An 8,262-nucleotide genomic window follows, 5' to 3' on the forward strand; every position below is an offset into this window, starting at 1 on the left:
CTTCCTTCCTTCCTTCCTTCCTTCCTTCCTTCCTTCCTTCCTTCCTTTCTTCCTTCCCTCCTTCCTTCCTTTCTTCCTTCCCTCCTTCCTTCCTTCCTTCTTTCCCTCCTTCCTTCCTTCCCTCCCTCCTCCCTTCCCTCCCTCCTCCCTTCCTCCTTCCTTCCTTTCTTCCTCCCTCCCTCCTCCCATTAGCCATTGTTTCTGTTTTGGCCAGAAACCCTGAGGGGCTTCTCCTTCCAGACTGATTTTTTTTTCTTTTTGACTAGGTAAAGAAGCCATTCCCTGCCTCTTTTCTTACCTAGTGTTAGTCACTGAATGGGTGTTATCTCAGTTAAACTTAGACCTGTTAAAGACCTTAGCTTAAAAAGGCCAAGATCTCCCATTGCATTCTGGGTCATTTCCAGTCATTCTGACCTATATCTGGCCACTGGACCCGGATGGTCCTGGAGGAGAAAGTGAGACTGATGACTTTGCACAGACTTCTTTCACTTCAATCCAATTCACTTTCGTGTCATGGCATCACCTCCCTGACATCATGGTTCTCTTCGAGAATGAAGGAAAAACAACATAGGAATGAGTTATGATTGAACCATATTATGGAGAAAAACTGTATGCATTTAAAAAGAAAACAGATCTCTGAGCTGCCATTGGTTGTCCTTGCACTGCCTCTCTTATGTTTTGTGGGAGTAGTTTCTGTCATCTTCCATTTTATACAGTGACTAGTCAAAAATACATGAATTCTTTTTCTTATAAAAAAAAGATGAGTTAAATGGACCACATGAATTGGATCCCTTAAAGGATTCAGAAGAGTACTATTTTTTTTAATGTGACATAAAGAGAAATGAGAAGTATCAGATACAAATTAAAGAAAATTTATTAGGAAAATTCAGTCAAGCTATGTAAATGGGATTTCCCTCCCACTCCTGGACAATTAGAAAAAATAATCCTCTAATCCTTCTCTTGGTCTTCAGGGCTAGAGCTTCTGCATCTACTGTTACATCAATTTTCTCATAATTCTGATTATGAGAATGCAAGTTGGAATATAACAAGACCCTTATCTTTAGGTCTCCTAGTAAAAAAAAATTATATTCCAAATTCAAGATCAGTGTTTCACATGTTTAGGAGTAGGTCCTATCCAGGACAATGTAATGTAATGGAAAGAATATTGTTCTTGGTGGCAGAAGACTTGGGTTTAGGTGGTAGTTTTGACATTTATTAGTCACATGATCTAGTTTAAGTCTTTGAATCTTTCTAAGCTTCAGTTTACTCATCTCCCAAATGCAGATAATAGTTACACTATGGTGGATAGGGATTGGATATGTGAGGTCATTAAATATAGAGAACTACCAGGTGAGGAAACTCTGTCTACCAACAAGTCAGCATCTTTAATGCAATTTATAGTCTTAGAGAGTTGTCTAGACTCTAGAGTACTGAGAGGTTAAGTGATTGCCCAGGACCACAAAGCCAGTATGTGTCAGAGATGGGGCTTGAACCTAGGTCTTTGTGGCTTCAAGTTCAGGTCTTTATATACCATGCCATGCAGCCTCTCTAATAGTTATAATACTGACCTTAAAGCATGGGTTCCCAACCCAGAGTATGTATACTCTAATAGTACAAGATGCTTTTTGAGAGGAAATGTATTTGATAATTTCAATTTGATAATACCATTGAAATATACCCAAAGTAACTGTGTTGGGGGGGAAAATTGTGGATTGGAGAGAGAATTGTAAAGAGGCAAAGTCAAAGTGGGAAAGGGAGGAAGTGTTACAAATGCATCTGAAAATATTTAAAGAAACAGTTGAAGGAGTAATTACTACTGACCAAAACCAAATGCATGAAGGTTTGGATACAAAACCCTTTTAATATTGAGCTAGAAGAAATCAGTGTCAACAGCAAATGAAAGATGAACTAATGAATTTGTGCAAATAATCAGAAACTCTGCATTGATTTTCAATCAATGAAGTTATAAAATTTTTGGTATACTCTTGGAAAAGCATATCCCATTCTTCATAACATGACCATAAACTTTTGAATCTTTTGTTACAACAACTTATTTCTGTGAATCAGGATTCTCAGTCATATTCTCAGTCAGACCAAATGCCAGTTACAAATTGGAGGCTAAACACATATGTGGTGATCTCTCTTAAAAACTATTCTGAGGATAAAATAGTTGGTTGACAAGAAACAAAGTCCAGGGTCTCACTAATTTATTTGACTGTTCTGATAAGCATTGAACAACTTTATAATACTAAAAATGTTATGTACTAGGCAAAGTTTTCTTTATGAAAAAGTAGTCTCTTTATTGAATTTCTTACATAGATACGAATGGCAAACTATAGAATTTATTTCTTTTCACATTGAAAAAAGGAAATGGGTAGATTTGCTGAAAGCCAAGTGATATGGAGACTGAAAAGGTCTGGGAACCCCTACCTTAAAAATTATTTTGAAAAAAGCACTTTTTAAAGACAAAAGCAGAGCTGACATCTCAGTTGCTATCATTATTATATTCCTATAGTATATATTACAATATATTCTTTCCAAAGGTACAATGAAATAGATTAATACTGTAGTTTTAAAAAATAAGCATCTACCATTTTGTGAAATAAGGACATTCTTTATTATCTGGTACTTCTATACATTCATGGATTCATGTGATTGATATTCATAGTGAAGATCAAATCCTGAAGTGCCTTCTGAATCGTCATTGAACAAAGAAGTTTTGTTTGCCCTGATTCTTGGTTGGGCAATGACAAATATCATTTGTGGGAGAATTATGGCTACATTTTTATTTGTTCAACATTCATTCATCAAACATTTAAGAAACATTTCATGACATAGAAATGACACTGTATTTGGAGTGAGAACACTAATTTTCAAGTCCCGGCCCTGCTATTTACTAGCTGTGGGCCATCAGACGAGTCACCCTTTGGGTGGTTCCCCATTTGTAAAATGAGGGGATTATTCTAGACCAGGGATTCTTAACATTTTTATGTATCAAAGACCTCTTTGGCAGTTTAGTGAAGCCTATGAACCTTTTCTTGGAATGATGTTTTAAAAGGAATAAAACAGAATACATAAGATTGTAAAGAAAATCAATCATATTGAAATACACTTATGAAAAGATTTTTAAAAAAAAAGTTCAGGGACCCCAGGTTAAGAATCTCTGTATTAGATATTCTCTAAGGTTCGTTCTAGTATAAGCCTCTGTGTAAGGCCCTGTGTTAAATGCTGAGGGAGATTCAAAGATAAATAAGATATAGCCCTTATTTGTCTTCAAGAAACATGTACTCTAGAAGCTTAAAATGTCCTCAAAATGTATCTAAAATGTCTCAGTTTACAAAAAAGACAGTTTACAACCAACTTGTCAGGATTATAAGAAGGTAAGAAATAAGATGTTTAGTGGAATCAAATACCTAAGATGTAACTGGATTTTCTTTTTTTTTAAAGTATCATCTGAATTCATTTTAAAAATTAAATTAAATTTTATTATACAGTATATGTCTTAGCAATGCAATGATTTAAATATACAAATGCTATCCACTCTAAATACAGTTTACTTAATACATTATTTTTTTCAATAAATAATTCCCATTCCCAATAAAAGTCCTATCCCATTAAGGGAGGGCATTGAAATACTTTTTTAGTAGCAAGATGATGTAATGAATTTGTTTTTAATATTCTGCTTCAAAAGTGTGGTTTAGCGCCCGAGTTTTAATTCAGAAAAAATTATAGAAGTAATTGCACAGAAGTAAATGATATTCAAATAAATCATAGTATAAACATACTTTTAAAAATGATTAATTTGTCCTCTCATTACTCCCCCACCCAACTAGGCAAATTTAAAAAGAAAAAAAGGCCTTCAATCCATAACTGCCAAAACAAATTTCCACATTGACTGTCTGATTAAGTTCATTACCTCCTGTGAGTGACATGTTTCAACTTCATTTTTAAAACATGTATATTGACTTCAATATCTTGGCCCAGATATCTGAGAATTTGAATGTGGAAACCTGGCAACACTGATGCCATGGCCACAGCTTCTGGGGAGATAGACAGTTGTTTGACAAATTAAATCTCCCAGTCATTGTTTAAACTCATGCAGTGTCTCCACCAAAGCAATGACATTGGGCATAGCCATTCTGTTATGAGACACAGCTGAATCCCAAGTACAAAAGGAAAAGCAATTATCTGGATGCTTACCACACATTTAAGACTGCAGTTTTCATGTATATTTAAAAAATAAAGAAATCATCCAAATGACTTGTTTAAAATTCACCATGTGCTAGAACCAATTTAAAGCAACAACAGAAATCCCTTGCTATTACTCTGAATATTCCTTTTCTGTTCCTGCTGTTTTGATTCAAATTTTTTAAATTTGAATTTTTGTAGGTCTCTTGCAGCCAGTACTTTCAAGGATAACTAGTATGTCATACAGAAAGGCAGAGAGCCTTAATAGTTAGCATTTTTATAGTACCTTACAAATATTATTTCATTTGATCCTCACAACAACCCTGTGAAGTAGATGTTATTATTATACCAATTTTTGCATATAAGGAAACTGTGGAAAACAGAGGTTAAATGACCTTCCCACAGTCACACAGCAGGCAAGTTCCTGAGGCCATATTGGAACTCAGGTTTTTCTGACTCTAGGTTCAGCACTCTGTCCACTAGCTGCATTAGAGGTCCAAGGATATTCCATGTAAAACTGAAACTGGAAAGTTCACTAACTTGGTTGGATGAATGGAGTAGCTTCTTATTTTGTTTCAACTGCTTCAGAACTCTGTATTAATTAAACATCCATCATTATCATCATCACCATCATCATCATCTTCTTCATCTTAATCTTCTTTTCTTCACTACCATCATCGACATCATCTTCATCATCATCTTTGCTATTGTTATCATCATAGCTGATATTTATTAAGGTGCTTTATGGCTCACTATATATATATATCCTGCTTCATTTCATTTGGTCCTCCCAGCTGCTCTTTGAAGTAGCTGCTACTGGTATTACCATCCTCATTTCAAACATGAGAAAGTTGAGGCTCAGAGAGATTGACATACCCATATTCCTCCAGCTGTTGTTGTTTGTCCTTCATTGAAAATGGCCATGATATCAGGATGGTGCGGCCATAAATTGCAACTAAATTGGATTTAAGTGAGGGAGGGCTGTGCAAAGTTACCAGCCTTAATCTCTCCTCTGGAGTCATCTGGGTCCAGCTAAGAAGTGCTGAAGAAAGGATTTGAACCCATATTTCTTGACTATGAATACAATGCTCTTTTTTTTAAGCTACATCACACTGCCTAATTCCTCATATCATCCCTTCCAGAATACTTTATTCACCCAAAGAACATCTTGGACTAACATGCTATTAGACTTTAAGGGTTATATCTACTCTAAGTCTCTCATTTTACAAAGGAAGATCATAGATTTAGAACTGAAAAGGTCATTGGTCATTCAGTCCAACCCCTTGATATTAGAGGTGAGGTCATCTTCTTACCAACTTCTCTGATACTACAATCCTTTTCAAAGGGACCTCCAGAAACTATGCCTTAGAGAAGCTAAGCACCCAACTGCTGAACTCTTGTCCTGGGGCCACAATGGGCAGAGCCCATTATATTTGTGCCTAGAACATAGTAGGCCCTTGATAAATGCTTGTTTACATGTTGACTTGACTATATCTAGTTGGCCCTAGACTTGATCTTGCTTTACCTCAGACATATTCTGGCCAATTGTCCATCTGTGCTATGCTAACATTTTATTCTTAAAATGGTAATCAAATAAATTCTATTCTTTCTGGAAAGGGTGTATCAATAAATTTCCATATTCCTCTACTCACCATCCCCATGACTTCCCAGACCAAAACACCTCTCTCTTGCCATACTCCTTTTATTGTATTGTGTCCTACTATCAGAATTTGAGCTCCTTGAGGTCAAAGGGCTATCTTCCTTGGTATTTGTGTCCCTAGCATTTAGAAGTATACTTGGCTCACACTAAATGCTTAATAAATACTTTTTCATTTATTCGTTCATTGAGAATGGGAATCCCTTAACTTACATCATTGGAAATTCCTGGCCTTGTTTTGGTTGTTATATCCCTGTTGTTGCCAGAATGTGGGGTTCTTGTCTTCTAACCCATCAGGTAGAGCTTAGAGGACTACACACAGGCATAATGTACTCATTGAATGGCATTATCATGTGGCCAGACTACTGGTCATAGCAGATTATCAGATGGAACATGATTTAAGCCTTTCATTCCTATCTTTCTTTCATGATCCCTCTCTTTGCCAAAGGGGCATATTGTAACAGGCTTTGCACTGTTACCACTCTGTAATGTTGGCAAAGAAATCAGAAGCTAGGTGATTAGAAAGGCACAAAAGGTGTGAGACAATTACTCTGACTTTAAAGTTAGTGCTAATGGAATCTAAAATTGTTGGAGAAAATGCTAAAGGTCTAAAGACTGTCACTTTTAAACTGCAAAGAATATGTAAGCAAAAGTAAGGCAGACAGTGTTTCTGTATGTTTTACCTTTCAGAACCTTTATTTTATGGTTGAATCTGAATATAACAGATTATTGTTAATGTTATGATCATCTTTGCCTCCTTCAGTACATATCTTATGCTGCTGCCAGTGTAAGCTTGCTAAAAATATGACTTTCTTCATTTCATCTCCCTACACAATGGCTCCCTATTACCCCCAAGATAAAGTTCGATTTTGTTGCTGTTGTTATTCAAATCTTATTTTCCAAAGCTACCTTCATACAAAGGCTCTCAAGAAGAGAAAGTCTAATGTGGTTGAAAAGAACTCAGAACTTGAAGTCAGAATTCAGTAGGGAGCAGTGGAAGTAATGTTGTCTCTAGAGCAAGAAGACCTGGGTTCAAGTCCTACCTCAGATATAGACACCTTTGGCTTTCTTGTTTCCGTGTATTTGCTCTCACTCTTCTTCCTTCCTGAAAAGACATCCTTTGCTAATAATTTCAAAACTATGGTCTGTAGAACTCTGGTATCATACAATATGTGTACAGGGGTTCTGTGAGAAAAGACCAATTCTTAGTAATTTTTTATTTTTTAAAATATTAAGTATGGAATTATGTACATTAAAAATTCATTATGTATAACAATTTGGTGGCAGGAATATAGGGCTTAACTTTTGCTATTTTTTTGCTCTAAAATTTCCCCAATCCCTAGGGCAATTAAGTGACTTCCCCAAGGGTCAGAGACAGGATTTCAACTCATATCTTTTGACTTTTAATATATTAAGCTTATGCTTAATATATTTAAAATAAAATATAAGGTAATTTCTTTGGAGGAAAGGCACTAGTTAAAGTATATAAGTTATGGGCATAGAATATATATGAATATATGTATGTATATGTATGCTTATTTGTATGTGTATATTTATACATACATACATACACATATACATACATATTTACACACAAATATATACATATATATCATATATACAATCTATCTATAATTAGCAAGTATTGGTATATTTTCCCTTTCCCTTTCCTTTCCCTATTAGTCACGGGAGAAAATAAAATGAGTTCACCTGAAGGTCTGCAGGAAACATATGGGTTAGTAAGTAGGTGAGACTAGAGAACAGGGGTGACCTAGTAGAGGAGGGGCTATATCAGCATCAAATAGGAGAGAGCAAGAAGACACTGAAGCTTTTGCCCTCACCTATACTGCAAAGGTGATTCAGAAAAACTGGAGAGGATTAACGATATATAGAGAGTACTGTCTGGGTTCACTCTCCCAGAGCAAGGCCTACTATGTCTTTACCCCAGAGTTCTAGGGGTACCCTGAGGGACTTGAGGTGTCTTCCCTAAAGTTATTAATTAATTTATTCCCAGTAGTTAGGTGCCAGTGAATAGCACCCAGTTCCATTTAACAACTCAATATCAATTAACTTTTAGAAAGGGATATTTACTTCAAAGATAATAATAATATAATAACAATAATAAAGTACAAATATTTTCTCCCAGCTCATCAGGGGTAAACTCTCTTCTATTTTACTTTGATCTTTGAGGACAGTGGGTGCAAATTTAGTTTCTACATGACATTAATTCTACCAAGTTCATGTCCAAATGCATCATTGCTGCTGGTTGACTGGTTGAGTCCTTGTTTCCTTGTTACCATTGAACCAGGTCCCTATGGTCACTTCTGAAGGTCATTCTTTTTTTCTACAGGGCACTGTTCCCAAACACTTTCTCTCTCTCTCTCTCTCTCTCTCTCTCTCTCTCTCTCTCTCTCTCT

This window comes from Petaurus breviceps, unplaced genomic scaffold (genome assembly GCF_028583685.1).
Source record: "Petaurus breviceps papuanus isolate PSGF00001 unplaced genomic scaffold, PetGlider_PUasm1.0 171, whole genome shotgun sequence".
In the NCBI taxonomy this organism is placed as follows: domain Eukaryota; kingdom Metazoa; phylum Chordata; class Mammalia; order Diprotodontia; family Petauridae; genus Petaurus; species Petaurus breviceps.